General features: G+C 39.7%; 1 long non-coding RNA gene across 1 annotated transcript in view; it reads left to right on the top strand.

Annotated features, from left to right (window-relative positions):
* LOC102369100 overlaps positions 1–12,887 on the top strand; it is a 22,398-nt gene extending 9,511 nt beyond the window's left edge. The window contains exons 2-3 of the long non-coding RNA XR_001359131.2: positions 8,955–9,185; positions 12,745–12,887. This is a non-coding gene — a long non-coding RNA (uncharacterized LOC102369100). The remainder of the gene's footprint in view (positions 1–8,954; positions 9,186–12,744) is intronic.
* The last annotated feature ends 231 nt before the right edge of the window (positions 12,888–13,118 follow it).

A 13,118-nucleotide genomic window follows, 5' to 3' on the forward strand; every position in this document is an offset into this window, starting at 1 on the left:
TTCCCTACCACTGCGGTGAACCTTTAGTGCCCTCAGTTTCTGATTAGTTGTCTAAAATCCTTTAGGCTTCAATTTCTCAGAATTCTAGTTCAGTTTTAATTCTGGCCTAAACTGACTAATGGGCCTTTATTACATACTGTATAAACTACCTAAAGTTATCATTAAGGTGACACATCCCATGCCTACAGTGGCTTCACACTGCTCTGAAGATAGCTGAGGAAAAGCTAAGGTCTGCATGGCTGCTCCTGCTCTGCATATCCCAAATCCAGATCTGTAGAAATGCTCTAGGGATGCTCCCAGGTGCTACTCCCACCCAGACCAGAAACAAAAGACCTCAACGGGAGTGTTGAGAGTCCTCCCCAATGTGTCATCTCTGCCTCTTTTGGGGGTTTGGATTTGGAGTAGATATGTGGGGCTTATTTTTCAGTGCCAGTCTTCAGAACAGTGCTGAAAGTATAGATAGACATGACCCATGTCTGAGCTGTAAGTCTCATGGATCTCAAGAGATCTCTGGCTTCTTGTCTTTTTCTTTAATTTTTAAGAAAAATATACAACTAAGCAAATAACATATTTGTAATGGGTTTTTTTTCATTGCACACAAAATGATTTTATTTCAAAATAGCTCTTACTTTCAGAAATACCCTTGTACTTTGGATTTCTCTTTGATGTTTAATAATGAGTTGCCAAAGTACTGAGGTTTAAATACATAGTGGGTGCATCTACACATGCATTAATGGGCTTTTTCTAAAGTACATAAAATGTAGTACCTCCAGGCACTGTTACATGTGCTCCAAGGGGTGGGAGGGGGTGATGCTTTAATTAGAGAGCTGCAAGAGCCACTCCAGTTAAAGTGCCACAGCATCCTCACACTTCAAAATGGTGGCAAGGGCACTTGAAATAAAGGTTGTTTGATAAGTTTTAGTTCAAGTGCCCCTGCTGCCATTTTTAAGCGCAGGGACACTGATACATGAGACTCAGGAGATTGCTGGAGTGTGGCAGTTGCCAAACTCCAGCAGACTCAATTAATCGAGTAATACAGCATGTCTGAGCAGCCTGTGTACTTGTGTACAGGCACCCTTCAATGTGAGGTACTAAATTAATGTGCATTAGGCTGCACTGCATTTTAGTGACATTTAATATAAAGTAGACTATTTTACCTTGCATTAGCATAATGTCACAGTTTTTTATGTGATGCTTTAATGCACTGTAAAATATTCTACTATTGTAAATTGTAAATAAAGATACTCAAATAGCCAAAAAATCAAACAACCCAAAAGTCCTGAAAAGTTGGCTGTTTAAATCAAATCATGTCAAAGTTGATAAGTACCATGATACACTTATATGACATGACTAATTATCACTCATAAAAAACCCATGAACTTGAAAATGTTTCAAGGCATGGTTCAGAATTTACCTAAATATTAACCAAAAATATTTATTCAGAACTTCTTTGGTCTAGACATCTGGCAAGAAGTGACTGTATCATCACATTTCTGGTATTTTGTGGTTTCTTCTAGGTAATAAATTTGGCGGTAGCTTAGTATAACTTAAGTATGGCATATGGAACAAAAACAGGATGTTCAGAGCTGCAACAATACATGAAATGTTTAAAAGACTTTGAAACCTCAGAGATCATTTCAAGAAATAGCTAAAATTCTGATAGGTACTCATTCAAACTTGATTTGAATCAGTTTGGTAATCCTAAATATTATTTTAAGCCAAGAGAAGATGCCTATTTCCTCGAGTTCTTGTCTTTTACTATTTTGGTTCAATACCAACACTTGTCTTTTAGCTGGAGGGTATGTGATACTACTGGATGAGTAGCTTCTGCTTCTTGGCTGGGAAGTAAATGGGATTATACTGTTGAGGTACAGCTTTTAAGCTTGTTGACAACCATTGGAAAGAACCTTAGGTCATTTAAGACAACCTGAGCTAATAAAACATCATGGTTTCTCAAAGTACCATTACTTTTCTTATTCAGTACAATTCTTATATCTGAGGATGAGATTTTAATTTAAACACCCGCTGTTACTGCTTTCTCCCCCAAACTTTTTGAACCTTCCTATTGTTTTTTAACTGCACAGCATTAGTTTCTAAAGCCATGATCCTTCAGCTACATCTGGATGGAGAGATCCTACCTGTCTGTGCTGAACCACATTGAAGGGGTTCTCCATGAAAATGTAGCAAAACCCCAAGTTTTTTTTTTTTCATTTTAAAATGCATTCCCTCCCCTTCCCCAACCATTTCTGATATTCTCTGCCATCTCTATCCCTTATAAGTGATTATAAGTAGTACTAGGTAAGCTAAGTTCTTGTATGTTATTAATGTAATAAGCCCCTTCTTATATTGTAAATATTGTTCTGTTATGTTTGTATGGATTTTTACTGTTTTATATTGCATTATATTGTATTCCTATTATTTTTTTGCATTGATTTTTATTGTTTCATATTAATATTGTATGGTTTAGGCCTGTGTCTGTAAAGTGATGTCAAGTTTCCATTTTGTATGTCAAGCCTCCATCTTGTGTCCCCTGCCCTATACAATATGTTGCAACTGTGACTCATACCTACCCCTCCTATGTAAATTGGTTCCTGAATGAATGGGGATGAATGAGGGTGCTTGAGATACAATGGTAGCAGGCCTCTACTGAATAATCAACTCAATGACTGGACCATCAGATCAGTGACTGAACTATTGCCTTCCATTGACTCACTCAGGAACCAGGGACCTAGCATTTGAAAGACAAAGATCCCACAGAAATCAGCCAACCCACTATTGCAACACAGACACCTGGAACTGCACATGCTTGCCTGGAGTGCAGATGCTCAGTACACCAGGGCTGACCCTTGCCTGGGCATGCCCCTGCCACTAGGGTCATAGAAGGTCTGCCCCTATAAAAAGGGGTAGTGAAGGCAGACCCAGTGGGGCGCCCTCTCCATCTGGACCAGCACTATGCCACACCACCTCCAGAGGCCCTGCCAGTGACCCCCTCTGGACAACACCTTCCTGGAGAAAACCCTGACTGGCCAAGAAGGATCAACTCACAGTCCAGAATAGGTAGCTATCACTTACCTTCCTTCCTCAAGCAAAGGACCTGTACTCTGTCCCTATACACCTTGACTTCAATCCCTCCACCAAGCCTTTTTCTTTCCTACTACCATTGTGTGGGTGTGTATGTGACTGTGTGTGTGTGTAGGAACCAATAACTTTGTGGGGCTGTGTAGCGTGTTGTCTGTTTAATAAACCTATTATTTTGAAACCCTGAGTTGGGTTTTTGTCTTATTGACCTCTCGACCCGCCTCCTTGATTTCCCAGCTTTCTGCCTCAGATTCCTGGCTGTCTTCTCTTTGCCACTGGGCTTTTTCCCTTGCTTCCACCCCAGCACCAAGTGACTCTGAGTAACCCTGGGGCACCTTAAACTCCAGTAACTCTAGCTCCCTTCCAGTCTGATGGTTCTAATCCTGGCCCCATCAACTTTCACTGTCTTATTTTTTCCTCTCTCATCTTAACCTCATTCATTTCCTTTCTTCCCACCTATTGGAAATCTTTCACCCTTGACTCCCCCTCCCATAGTTACCAAGCACCCTAGGTATCCCAAGTACCCTAAGCACATACGTACACACCACACCACCCAAGTTAGGTACTCATCTGTGTGTATGTGTAGGTGTGTGGTGTATGATATATATCATCATATGTGAATTAGCGATCCGTGTATGTGTATTGGGTGTGTGGGTATTGACAGCTGATTTTGTCTAATTTTTGGTGTGTATAGTATGTGGGTGCTTGAATTGGTGATAGGTGTGCATGTGCTTACACTGGCAATCTTGGATGTGTATGTGCCTGAGTTGGTAGTGTGTGTGTATGCACCTGCGGCGTGTGTATGCACCTGGTGTGTGTATGCGCCTAACTGATTTGTGTATGTATATGTGCAATTGTGTCACACTCTCCCATCTAACAGTGCAATTTTGAGATCCTGAGAGTTGGCCTGGCCCCACAGGACAACAAAAACACAGTTCTGTAGAAGGATCATGGTCTAATTTAACTCTAATTTGTTTTCATAATGGAAAAACATTAATATATGAACTTGGAATGTATTTTTTTTACATTTTAAAATAAATCCTCTTGTAAATGTTTATATATGAGGCCTTTTACACCTGTATTTTCTGTCATTTAATTATTAGTTCTAAATGACATTTATTGCTTAACAGGGCTTTTGAACTTCATTGCTTCCTCTTGATATTACAATGAAAGCACAATGCTTTTCATTATTTCCATTGCATCAGACTAAGATTTGCAGAGGGTTGTGAGAACATTGCAGAATTAGGAAGAAGAAAAATCTAATCTGGTAAGGAAAAATGTCATTTTCAGTTGTTGCTCCTCAGCTCTTGAACTCCATCCCACTTGAGGCCCATCAGAATCTGAGCCTGGGCATCTTTCAGAAGCAATGTAAAACCTTCCTATCCAGGCAGGCATTTAGCAAAGAAAGCTAGATTGAGATATTGTTAAGGGGGGCAGAGAGGGGCTCTGTTTTACGTGGATATTCTAATTCCCTTTTAAACTGTTTTGTTCCTTAGTTGCATTCCTGTTTTACAAATGATTCTGTCCTCTTAAGTTTCTGTTAACTTATCTTAAGATACCCTAAGCCTTTGGGAAAGGAGAGACATAAATTGAATAAATCAATAACACACAGAAATAGGTGAATAATAAATATAAATATATTTTGATGATATTCAGAAAAAAAATCCATGAATAATCATTAGGAATTATTTAAATACATTTATCTAGGTTCCCAAAAAGCCATCTTGGCCATAATAGTTAACCAAAAAAACCCCAGCCTGTGGAAGTAGCTATATATCTATACCTGTACATATATAATATAATATTTATACACACACACACACACACACACACACACACACACACACACACACACATATCTTTTCCCCATTTGCTGTATGTATACAACAAGTTGGGAAAAGAAGAGGAATTTAACAGAAATGGATATAGATTAAAACTAGGAAATTAAAAAAAATTAAGAAACAAAAGCCACAAAGTCAAAATTATAGGTGCATAAAGATAAAAAAGAGGCTTTTAAGTATACCTAGACAAAAGAAATCACCTGTATTGGTCAATAATTAGATGGGCATAGTAGAATTGTCAGTAGTCATGTGGAAAAAGGTGAAGTGTCCAATATATATTTCTGGTTCTGTATTTGAGAAGAAGAGAGATTGTTCAATAATATATGCTGATGATCTTGGGTACATACACACGTACTAAGTCAACTTAAAATAATAAGGCAAATTGACTATGTTGACTTAAGCCATGTCAGAACGTACACACACATAGCTCCTTGACATGGTGGCAGCCATCTTGTGAGCTAAGTTGACTTAACTAATGCATCTCAAAGTTGTATTGTGCCACATTTAAGTTGACTCTTCTCCACATATATGTGTACACTCTGACAGTTCAATTGACTTTAAAAAGTTAAGTCAGCTTAAATGTCAGAAAGTTAGTATGTGTGTATGCACCCCTTGTTGTTCAGGGTGAGGATGGTAGAAAGGTTTAAGTACTTTCAAAACATTACTAACAACAGTGTTAAACCATAGCTATTAAAGTTAAACAGTTTTTATAGCAGGAGGCCCAGATAGCTTGTTCAGAAGTGGTCTGATGAACTCTCTGGACTTCTAACATGCTTTTGAGAAAATCTTGAAACACCAGGGAAGTTTCCAGGGAGTAGAAAAAAGTTAATGTTATGTCAATATTTAACTTAGTCCCATATAACAATTTGATTAGTAAGATGAAATAATGTAACATCAGTATGCCACCCCTCTGTTCAGGGTTGGATTGATCACCCCATTTGTTACCCAGAAATTTTAGGCAGCTCCTGGAGCTCTTAACCCCTTGATTGTCTGTATATTAACAACTGAAACTGGCTTGAAGCACTCATTCAAAGGTATGCCACTCCAGGGCAGCATTATCTCTGATCTGTGGTACCCAGGTTGTGTTGTACTAAGGTGTATCCACTCTAGACGACACCTGCCCCTTCTCCCCAACTGGCCCAGATCGGGCCCACCACCCTCCCCTTCCCTCCCCAGCACTCCAGATCTTTGCTCACTGCCCCTCCCTCCTTCTCCCCGCTCCCCCCTCTTATTAGGGACTGCCTGTCCTGGGGAGTAGGCAGGGAAGGGTTAATCTGCTTGCCTGGCCACAGCTAAAGCTCTCTGGGCAGGCTCAGGCCTGAGAAGAGCCGATTCTCCAGGGGCTTTTTGGCAGGAAGCTTAACCTTGCCCTGCCTGCTTCCTTCTCTGCTGGGACAGACAGCAGGGCAGCAATAAGTAAGGGGGTGTGTTGGGCAGGGGGAAGCCCAAGGGATGGGAAGGAGCTGCCAGGGTTCAGGGGGGACCGGAGGAGGGAGGAAGCCTGAAATGGGAAGGGAAGGATTCTTATTTTTTAGTCCTTCAGGCTCCTCTTGGCCTGAACACGTGAGTGCTCCAAACTTGAGCTAGCACTAACACCCATCAATATTTGTGTGGCTCACAGTGTAATGTGTAACAAGGCCTTAAGTATCTTACCAGTGAAACAGAATTTTGCCCTTAGTTCTTAGTCTTGTGGTCAGCAGAAGAAAAGATTACACTATATCTCTGTGTTTAAAAGTTCAGTAATCAAATGCTTTTATTTTAGCTTGATTATCTCTTGCAACAATCTAGGAGTTTACACAAAAAATTAAAATTGTGCACACATAAGAATCCAAAATACTGCCCCCACATCCCTTAAAGTCATAGTATTCCAAATATTACTTATAATGTCTTTCGTTCATACCGTTATATTATGATTAACTGTTTTAATAAGAAATTGTATAGTAAGATATCTTTGAAAAACGGACTGGGAACTATTAACACCTACTTATCAGGAGTTTGCACAAGTAGAACTGAGGTTTAATGCTGTGTGATGCTTACTGAAAAGTCCTGGAAAGAGAGAACTTTGACCAGTGTTTCCAGAAAGCATTAAGCTGAGTGCTGGGTAAACATAAGGTAAATAGAAATCTAATAATAATACATAATGTCACCTCAGCGTCCTTCTATTCTATTGTATAAATTTATGCCAGTGATGAGTCTGTAGCTATTACCATTTTGTTCTGTGCTATATCAGCTGTGCAGTTCTAACAATAGTAACCCGCAGTTTTATCACTGAAATAAGAAGAGGGGATGCAAAGACGGACCAATGACAGATAACTTGTGTAACAAAGGTATCGTTATTACAAAATCACTCTTCAGCTTGTAAATGCACTTTAAATGCTCATCTTTATCAAAGATAAGAGCAAAATATGTCTTCTACAGTCTCCAATATAATTAAGAAAATGAGATAAAGTTTACAGATTGTTATGGTATTAAACATAAACTACCTCATTTTACACTGATGTATTTTCAGCAAGGCATTAGGCAAAATTCTCTCCTATGTGAGAGCTGCGGTTGGTGCAGAAAGGAGTTGTTCAGGGAGCCAGCCTCACCTCCTGCAATATTTAGAGAAGTGGGAGTTTCTCTCAAACAACATTCTCTGCTAGCTAATTTTTGGCCAGATTGTGAGTCCTTTGTAGCACCTCAGTGTCTCAAAGGAGCTATTGCTGTGTAGAAAGAATCTTGACCATACATTTAATTGATGGGATGATGCAGAAATGAACAGCAATTTTCTAAATCCATTCATTTAAAAACTAGGTTATGTAAAGGATTGAACAACATTCTCCATTACTTTATTTCAAAGCTGTACGCTCTCCCTTTGTGATCCTTGGAATTCTGCACACAGGAAATGACCTTTTTAAGGTTCCAAAACTGTCAGCTCACAACAAGCAAGGCTTAGAAAAAGCGTACATCGTCTCTGTTATTGTATTTATCTCTTGTTTTAATTCCTTATTTTGTAATTCACTCCTTTTGAAGGTTTCAGAATGAAATAGCATTGTGTTTTAAAAAAAAAAAAAAAAAAAGCAAGCCACAGGTAAAAAAAGGGATAGGAATATTTATAGCTCAGACATTTCCTTAATTATTTTGTCTGGGTCAAAATGATCCACTAAAGGGACAGAAAAATGCTTTGGCAATGAAAATCCTAAAGAAAGTTTTTAGTTAAGTGTGATTGTATTTGTTGAGATAGAAGAGATAATGACAAAAAGCTTAATTTGGGGGAGCCTGGGAGGCAGGGGGAAGCCCGGGATGGAATGAGGGACAGGGGTACTACAGTCCTGCAAGATCCTGTTGGCTTGAACATTTGACTGCTCCAAACTCAAGCTAGCACTAGCACCAATCACCATTTGAGCAGCTCACTGTGTAATGTGTAACGAGGCCCTAACTTACACTCCTAGAATTTTAGCTCTGATTCTTTCAAAGGTAATGCCCCATTGATTTAGGTAAAATAACTTCAGTTAAGGGATTTACTTCTTCTGTCTGCTACTCTTTTTCCACTTGTGTAATGCTGATTACAGTGGTATAACCTGCCCTCTATCAGGGCCTGGAGGAAGGAAGTAGAAAGAGACCGAAACTTGTACCACCTATACAATTGGATCATTTCACCATAGCAAATTCTTAGCCTGCAGCTGGTAGTGACTTCTCCTTACTCCCCAGGGTTAGCAAACAGTTCTAGTTAAACAACTTACAACCCCTTTGTTGACTTTTGAAAAAATAAGAGTAATTGGTTGTGTTTTTTATTTTTTGGAAGAGATTTATTTTTTCATTTTAAACATCATCATTTTAAACATACCTTTATTTTTTTCTGAGCAAGATCTTTATCTAGTGAAAGTTGCCGTTTTTGTTTGTCTTCATTATAATCATGCTGATGTATATCCTGTGATAGCCTCTTCATCCTCCATTTGGCCTTGTATCTTTATAATGCTCCAGTTTTGGAAGTGAAAAGATATAAGTACTATAACCTTTGTCACAATCGCTATGTTTGTTGTATGTCCAATTTAGCTGGATCTGGAGCTAAGAATGGTCTTATATCAAATTTCAAGTCCAGGCAAAAGAGATCTGAAATAAGCTTCAAGACTGGATCCATGTCACAACCAAAGTCAACAGCAATGCCTTCAGTGAGACGATTTCATGCCAAATGCTTCCTGAGCGGATGTTTCAAGAGTTTTGAAGTTTACTCATCTCTAGTCTCTAATGATCCAAGAATCTGTCTACTTTCTTGTCTATTCTAAGGTATGGCTGTAACCCTGACTTTTCCCTTAAGGCTATAAACAGGATTTGGAACAAATGAGAATCACCCCACATTCATAACTATAATTATCTGGTGTCAGAGAAATCCAGGAAAACTTTGGACATCATGTGGAGAACCACCAAACAATCCTGAGCATCTTGACATACTGGAAAAACATACTTCCCTATAAATATCCATTTTAGCAAGGGAGTCACATGATTTCTTTTACGAGCTTTGAGAGATTTTTGTCCAAACTACAGTAGTAACTAAATATAACATGGATCACTGTTTTATCCTGGTGTGCCAAAATACTTTGGCTCAAACATTTGGAGCAAGGCTCAAATGGTACGTATTTAACAAAAGAAATTTCCCTTATTTTCCTATTCTTCTTCCTCTACTCTCCGTTGGTCACTGTGTGCATGCAGTGTACCTAAATCAAATTGTAGAAGCAAGGTATTTTTTTCAGGGCAATTCTTAAAATCTATGTATTTCTGTTTATGGTTAGATTAAAACCTGGGAAAGCATGGTAATCCTTTCAATTTTTTTTTAAAGAAAACCTTTCAGAAGCACTTAATTGAAATTTATGTATTTATTGGAGCTCATGAGAATTAATTTGAACTATAAATTGAGTAGTTTGGTTGTGGAATGTGCTTGGCTTACTAGTTTATTTAATCTATACTGCCAGAGAAGGTTGAAGACCTTAAAGAGGGTGAGGCACAGCAGACCTGGGAAAAGAAGTGAAATGAGTTGAAGCTGCTGAAGTCTGGATTTGCCCAGCTGCTCCTCTCACCTACCCACACAATGCTGATCATGGTCTGAGGAAGGCATGGGGAACCTTTCCCTGCTTCTCCACTCCTCCTGGTCCCCAGGAGCTGTCAAGCAGCCTCTGCTTCCCCAGGGTTCCCCAGACAGGGGTCAACCTGGGTAAAGTGGGGGAACATTTCTCCCTGCTTCATTTCTCCCAGATCCCGGAAGCAGTGGAGCAATGGAAGGGTACACATGTTCATTCCTGTTCAAGTAACCTGAATGCCTGTATGCCCGTGAATACAAGTAACTTGAATGCCGTATGCTCAGGGGTGGATCTGCTTATGGAAGATATTAGATACACTGGCTGTCTATTTTATTTAGTATTAAGCATCTGTAGCATTCTGGGTTCTTGTGCAGCAGACAGTGACTTTTTTTTTCCAGTGTACTATATATCTATCAGAAGAATATTCTGTCTTCAGTAATAAGTACTGCTGCACTTGATTAATGTCAAGACTTATCAGTTAGCTATTTTGGAGGCAGTGTAAATGAGATCTGCTAAATAATGTAGGAAGAGCAGATTCCATGAGCAATCTTTTAAGTATAGTTTAGTACTGTGAGTTAAAATTGAATGACTGGAAATGTGACAGGCTAGGAAAGGTTTTAATATAGATTTATTATGGATTTTGGAAATACTTAGATAAGTTGCTTAGGTCCAGTTAGAACTGAAAAGGATGACCAGATTTTCCAGGCACCAAGCTGAAAACATTCGGAAATAGTTCTCCCTTCAATTCCCAACTCGCACAGAAAGAAATTATGCTTGGGCCATTTTGTAATCCTTCAATAGAATACTGGCCATGTCCACAGTACTGTGCAGTAGTGTCACATGGCAGAAAGCATGCAAATGATACTGTGCAGTAGTCTCTGGCAACTGAGCAGTCAGCATCACAAAAAAGCTGTTCAGCGCAGCTACTGTGCAGTAACTCAGGTTACTGTGCAGTCATTTAGTACGTATCTTGTGTAGATGCAGTCACTGGGGATTACTTTTAAGTAACTATGATATTAAATGATTGGGCTTACCCCCTGTATATTAAATTGGGAAAATATATACTTTTTAGTCTTGAGAAAAATCTTCAACATGGAAATTACTATGAAAAAGGTCAAGGATTTCACAACTGCTGAACTTGTTCTGTTCATGGGTTTCTTAAACTGAGTAAATGTTTACTCTTATGAGTTCCAGATGAAATCCACTTAGATTGTAATTGTGTAAAGACATTCAGGAAGGTTAGGGGGAAGTTAGACCATATTAAAAATGGCCACCCAATCTAACTTAGTTTGCCCACTTGTGGACCTTGCACTTAGATCCCTAATTAGGTTGATCTAACTGTGAACTGTACAGAAGCTCCAGGAAGGTTAAATCAATCAAAAAATGGCTGACTCAATCTGATTTAACTGTACCTGGAGGTGCACTAAATTAGAACAGGTATGGTTAGCCTAGACCAATCTACTGAACCTCTTTACATGTTCCCAGTGCAGCCTTGTGTCTGTTTTTCCTACCTGCCTCCCCCAGCACCAGGCTATTTTTAGCCCTCTAGCCCCTCTCCCACCCCCAGATGGACAACCCTCATCCCACAGACCAGCCAGCACCCCAATCCCTGAGCCAGCCAACCCTCTGAGCCTGCAAGCCACTCCCAGTACTGGTTTCACTGGCATTTGGTGGTGCTTGGAGTTGATGGAAGTAAGTTGGGGTGGCGGGAGGAGCAGGCACGATCAGAGAGGTTGGTTTACAGTGGGGGGGTGTTCTTCACTTGGTGTGGGGGAGTACGAGGGGCTTAAAATAAGTCTTTGTCCCTGGTGAAGGAGAGAGCCCTCCTGATCCCACCAACCCTCCCCTATGGAGCCATCAGCTTGCCCTGATCCTGCCAACCCATGCCACATGAAGCTACCCCCCGATCCACCTTCCCTTCCCCCCATCTCAATTTACTTCAGTTAGGCTCCTGGGAGTGGTGAAAGGTGGTAAAACCAACTCTGGGAGCAGTTTGTGGGATCAGGTGCAGTTCAGCAGCATCCTGGGGGGCTGAGGGGGTTTGGAGGTGTTTGGAAGGATCAACAAGCTTCTCTGAGCCTGCCAATGCACCCTGATCGTCCAACCCTACTGCATACCTCATTAACCCACCAATCCCCCCACTGACCCTACTAACCCCTCCAATCCTGCCAAACTCTCCTGAACTCCACCCCCTATGGACACTACTAGGCCCCCCACCCTGCCCGTCCCTCTTGTTACCATTACTTACCTTAGATTGGGGGCCATTTTTAAACCAATCTAACCCCCCAGTGGCTAGCTGTAATGTCTATATGAAGCCTATAAGTAAAGACATGCTTTTTAGTCAGCTACCCACCTTGTAAAAGTCAGACAGAACCTGAAAGACCAGCTGGGTTCTTTCTAGCTCTTAGTTCTAGAATCAAAACTTAATTAAAAATTGTATTGATGATGCTGTGCAATGTGAACAGGCAAATAGGGAGATGATTTTCTTGTATTTTAATCAATAAGTTAGGAGTTCTGACTCTCTTAACACAGAAAAATGGGATATTGAGCTAGAAGATATAATTTTTACATAGTGACTCTTCAGACTAAAACTAAATTTAATGGTGGCCTGAAAAAACTTTTTTACCTGCCAAGAGTGAAATTTGACATTTCCTCTGAAAAGTGGTAGACATCACTGGTCCTTAAAGTAATATAGGGATTATTATTTCATGGAGCAGCTAGTATACACTGTCGCAGCTATATTGATTTTTTGTTTATATCTTCTCTTTTAGGCACTACTGTCAGTGATGTGAACAACAGTTTCATGGGAAAAAATAAGAAAACTATGATTGCAAGTCTTAAATGTGTGAGTCAAGGAAGAAATTAAGTTTAATATTGTATTTATTTTACATTGCATAATCTATGCATCTGTTCTCACCAATAAACAGTTAACTATGTTAAAAGGTCTATTATTTTGCCTCAATACTGCTGCATTTGAAGGAAATCCTGCCCTAAATTTCTGAGTGGGTATTTCATTGTTTTCATTCACACAGATCAATTTGGGTAGTGATACTGAAAGACTGTAAACCTAAAATTAAAATACTGTGGTTCACAATAGGGTTTTCCACAATTCAAAGTTGTAATGCACAGTCTTCCTTTTTGTGTC

This window comes from Alligator sinensis, unplaced genomic scaffold (assembly GCF_000455745.1).
Source record: "Alligator sinensis unplaced genomic scaffold, ASM45574v1 scaffold448_1, whole genome shotgun sequence".
Taxonomy (NCBI): domain Eukaryota; kingdom Metazoa; phylum Chordata; order Crocodylia; family Alligatoridae; genus Alligator; species Alligator sinensis.